Source organism: Hibiscus syriacus, unplaced genomic scaffold (assembly GCF_006381635.1).
Source record: "Hibiscus syriacus cultivar Baekdansim isolate YM2019G1 unplaced genomic scaffold, ASM638163v2 tig00009942_pilon, whole genome shotgun sequence".
In the NCBI taxonomy this organism is placed as follows: Eukaryota; Viridiplantae; Streptophyta; class Magnoliopsida; order Malvales; family Malvaceae; genus Hibiscus; species Hibiscus syriacus.
The window spans coordinates 681,056-686,430 of NW_024062205.1; the positions used below are offsets into that span (position 1 = coordinate 681,056).

General features: G+C 32.2%; 1 long non-coding RNA gene across 1 annotated transcript; it reads right to left on the reverse strand.

Annotated features, from left to right (window-relative positions):
* Window positions 1-3,617: 3,617 nt before the first annotated feature.
* On the reverse strand, window positions 3,618-4,873 carry LOC120203397. Its single transcript, XR_005523814.1, has 3 exons — window positions 4,583-4,873; window positions 4,411-4,496; window positions 3,618-3,802 (listed from the first exon to the last, which is right to left on the reverse strand). It is a non-coding gene; the product is annotated as an uncharacterized LOC120203397 (long non-coding RNA).
* Window positions 4,874-5,375: the final 502 nt, after the last annotated feature.

Consider the following 5,375-nt stretch of genomic DNA (forward strand, 5'->3'; position numbering starts at 1 on the left):
GTTAACAACTTTGGTGCCAAATCATGGTATTGCTTATTATCATCCAATTATTGCAAATCAACCTTTTCTTCAACATGTTGATATTCATACAATAGATTTACATCTCATTCTCTTTATTTATTGAATTTCTATACCAACTTATCTATTCACATGCCAAGATAAGTACTCTACATCAACTCATGCACCAAACAGATAACAACCAAGCCCATAGAAACATAAGCTCAATTCCCAGGTGCCAAAAGAGATATGCCATTATACTCGCATCTAAATCTACTGAACCTAGAGTCTACTACTACTAACAAAACACACAATAAAGTAGGAGCAAAGAAAAGAGCAATGCAATATACATAATTCAAGAAAAACAGAGAGTGCTTCTAAAACCTTGAAATCATGCTACAAGAACGAGCCAACATCCTAAATTTCAGACTGCTTCCTTGAACGCTAGCTTCAGCCTCCACAGGATCATGGTCATACGACTTTCTGCAACCAGGACAACGTCTATCTTCCTCAAGAATCCTCTTGTGACAGAAAAGTCAGAGCCGGAAACCACATCAACAGGGCAAAAAACTCGAGTCTGTTAAAGCCAAATCCTCGTAGCATATGGGGCTTGATGATGGAACCGAAAATGCACTAACTTGCACCCATGACATCCCTCCTTGACCAGAAGGCCAATCCCTAGCTGGAAAACTCCATTGCTTTGACAAATAAATAAGCGTATTTGGACGAAAAGTATCATCAGCCCTACACACTCCGCTACTTCCTGTCACCCTCTGCACCATTCTTGGACACTCGGTTTGGAGCTTCTCAAATCTGTTTTTCCCCCATTCGAACCTAACAGGGGATTTGGCATGAACAAGGGTTTTCCTTGTTATTCTTGTTTGAATCCGTTTCCTGCTTGTTATTCTTGTTTTAATTTTGCGGAGGTTATGATTTTCAATGGAGTTATGATTTTGGGTTTTTGGATTTTTTTATAGGTTAGAACTAAAAGTTCGATAAATGTATTGTAAGTTTTAAAAGTTGAGTGGCTAAAATACAAACGTCCTAAAAATTCAAAGACTATTTATATATTTTCTCTTAAATAAATTTATATAATTATACATTTAACCTTTATTACTTATTTATTCAATCAATTTAATTTTAAATTTAAATTATTTTTAATAATTTGATTCTTTCAATAAGATGACAACACACGCAATCTAATACTCTACGACCTCATCTAGACATAAATAATATATATAGCAGACTTCTCTTAGATGTCGTTTTACAAACTTCTTTGAAATGAAATTACACATCAATATATTCATTATTACAATCTTTTATTAACTTATACTTAAAACATATATACTAACACGGGCGTCAATAAACAATCTCCCTAATATTAAGTAGAGGAAAAAAGTGTGTCATATAAGCATCGAGTCATTAGAAATCACATAATCAAGACACAATCCAATCCAATCTAATACTAACATTACAGACCATGATTATCGATGATTGTTCGTCTCATCAATATGAGATAAGGTGGGTTTAAAAGAATTAAGATTGTCAAATCCAATCTTTGTATCTCTTAGTTGGTGTTATAATGTGAGTCTTTAATTTTAAAATCACATGAGGTGATTACGGATTGATCCGTTGAATGCAAGTGCAATTATTGAATTAGACTGATAAATTGTGTTATAATAAAATTTGTACATTCTTATAGTGTAAAAAGATTATGATGACTTACGTACATAAGACATTAATTAATACTTATATTTATTTGTGTGACAAACTATAACAATTTCCATGACCTACTAAAAATGTTTATGAGAAATATTTTCAATAAAATTTATTGTGTTAGACAAAAAAATTATCGTATGAATTTATAAGTATTTCAGAGGTAAAATTAGTCTTCGAGTTACAATGTTATTTAAGAGTTATAGCATATATATATATATAATATGAGAAAGATGATTTATAATAAATAATGATAATATTATTTTGAAAATAATACCAAAATTTTTAATTGAATAATTAATTAAACAAATTATTTATATATATTTATATATAGAATATAAATCAATCCATACCCGATGTTGTTTGGGCTGAGGCTGGCTGGCTGATGATAAGGAAAAGATAAAAAGGTGATGGATTTGGGCCCATAAGTGGTGTACGAGTGGGTCCCATCACAAACGCCGCAAGTCGTAACGCCGCTCATCCAACAACCGCCCCAGTTGGCGCCGTTTGGGATGGAGACGTTTCCCAGCCTGCTACCATTTCCCCCCTTTCCTCTTCCCCTTAATTACAAACTCTGCCATTTCCCCGTCGTTTCCCATTTTTTTTTTCATTTTATATACTTAATGTAAAAGTAACTGAATAAACTATTCACAAAATTAATTTTTGGTATTTAAATAATTTTTCGCTAAAAATAAGCGCATAAAATTTTATTCGTTATATTTTTAGAAGTCTACCGTTTAAAAAAAACGTTAAGTGACACGTGTCGCGTCAGATATTTTTTAAAATATATTTTTAAAAATATTTATTTTTTAAAAAATATAGACGTGATACATGTCGCTTAACGATTTTTTAACGGTATGCACCTAAAAATGTAACAAAAAAACTTTAGGCACTTATTTTAAACGAAAAAATATTTAAGTACTAAAACGTTTTTCGAGACATTTTTTAAGCAATTATATCTGTATTAAGACTTTTATATACAACACAATTAATTTGCTTCACTTTAAATATTGCATGTATTATTATAATAAATTAAGTGCTTATTAATTATTATTTCCAAAATCATAGAAATTAAAATTACTTATCTATTATCTTGTATTTTAATAAATACTTTTTTAATAAAATAACAACAATTGACCATTAAAAAATCTATAATAAGCTTTTAATATTCAGGGTAAACTATATTAGAGATCACTCAACTATAGCCCATTTTTATTTTGACTACCATTTTTGAATTCCTGTCAATCAGGCCACTTAACTATTTAAATGTATTCAATCAGACCTCTAACCGATAACATTTAACGAAAGTAATGATGTGACAATTAATAAAATTGATATAATTATAAATTTGATCATTATTACTTATATATTCTATCAGGTCCTAATTTAAAAAAAAATTAAAATAAATTTAATCTTTGAAACAGATCTTGTTATGTGTCACTAATGCCAAATATCATAACACGTGTCTCCATCTGATTGGAGAATTTAATTTATTTTAATTTAATATATTTAATTTTTACCAATAAGAGTGTAACACGTGTTACCATATGAGTGAATGAAAATTACATGAGCTAAATAGGGGGCCATAGAAACTCAAACCAACAATACCTGGGAGAGAAAGCAATGGTTCAGCCGTTGGGCCAAGTTTAATTTTTGGTGTAAAATTGATTACATATAGTATGTATCTTTGTTTTTAATATAATCTTAAATTCTTAATATTAAATATATCTTAACCTAAAATCACATCTTAACATTAAAAATATATCTTTGTAGACACCCATTTTTGACCGGGTTTAAGAAATATTATAAATATTAATTATATATTATTATTATTATTAATGTTACATATTATATTTTACAGGCCCAACAATTACCCAGATGCCCAATAAGGCCCAAGACCCAGTTACATATATCAACCCAATTACAAGATGTTGGTTCAAGCCCAAGACCCAGATCCAGACCCAAATCCAGACCAGGTTACAAGACCCGCCAGCCACCATAGATGCGTCTGTGCTTCACTGCTGCTCCCATCCACGCGTATGAGTCGTCTCCAATCATGCCACAATTGAAACTGATACTACACAATCATCTACAGTCAACCAAAATCACAACCAAAGTCAAGAAGGAAGCAACTTAATCCCTTAAAACCTGGGATTTCCACCATCTTATCTACCTAATCCAACCAAAGTCAAGGTATTTGGTGAAGAAAATGGAGATAAAATCGATGATTAAGCAAAGAGTTAGGGGGAGGAAAAAAATGAAAAAAAATTCACCAACAAAAAAGGGGGTCTCGGTCAAAAGAAAATAGAGAGGAGGCAGCAAGAACCATTCGAACAGGAGAAAAAAAAACACAGCAGAGAGAGGTTCGATTATCAACGACAGGGGATTTCATCAACACAGAAAGAAAAGCATTGTAACAAGTGTAATTCCCTATTATTTTCCAAAACAATAAATGTTATCTTTGAGGCATTCCTTGAATTTTCTTTACGGGTCCTAGTATGCTAACGGTGTATGCGTGTTTATTTCAAAATGAATGAAATTGGAAAATAGAGTTTTCCCTTTCATTTTTTACGCAGAGAGTAATGCACAGCTTTTTCTACCATTTTCTTTTATTTTTGAAAAATCAAGTATCAAGTTTTTTTTATCATTCGAACCAAGCAAGAAATAAAATGAAAGAGAGAGATTTAGTTTTGTTACCTTATGTGGTCAAGTCCTGTGGTGGTTGAGGTAAGGAGTGCTACCATCGTATGGTGGCCGGTCGAGTGTCGGTGAGCAATATGTTCCTTGGAACATGGACGTTATTCAAAAGATTAGGGGAGAGCTTGAGAAATAAAAAAAACAGATTGAGGAGGGGTGAAGGTTCGTTTACCTGGATTAATAGTCAGTCGTCGGTCTCTTGAAGGTAACCACCATGGTGATAGTTGGAGATGGAGGTAGCCACCGAAGCTTGGTGGCCGGAATAGAGAGTTCTAGAACTCTCGGTCGAGAGTGGAAAGAAAGAGTGGAGAAGAGGAGTTAGTTTGGTCTTGTTTAGGGGACAGTTTTTTCCCCATTTTATTCGTTGGTGGTCGGTAGAAGCTATGGAGGCCTTTGGAGGCTCTCTGCCGTGAGAGGTAGTAGAAGAAGAGAGCTGCGGCAGTTTGAGGGGGAGATGAAAACGGCTGAGGGTCTAGTTAAGTTATAATTAGGTTTGATTTTAGGTTTTGTTTTAAATTAGTGAAATTAGTTTTATTTTAGAGTTTAGGGGTAATTTTGCTTTGGGTACTTTTAATTTAAGCGTTTATTTACATCATGGCCACTAGATTTGGTCTGACCCGATTTAATGTCAATTTTATGGGCCTTTAGGTGCTATTTCTCCTTTTTTTAGAACCTGTTTAGGCTTAGAATTGGGTAAATCACATTTTAAATCCTCATATCTTTGCCTTGTTTTTCTATTCAGATCACTTTCATAATTTCGATGCCTGCTTAATGTCCTTTCACTTTCAATATTGTAACTATGTCAGAATTTGTTGAATTCATTTAAATTTGATCTTTGAATTTTGTTGCTGACTTTAATTTAGTCCTTAGATTAATTATGTTATTGATTAACCTTTTTGCTAATTAGTTTGTTAAAATTTTATTCTTGTTCATTAGTTTTAATTAAATTCGTGTTTATATTTTAG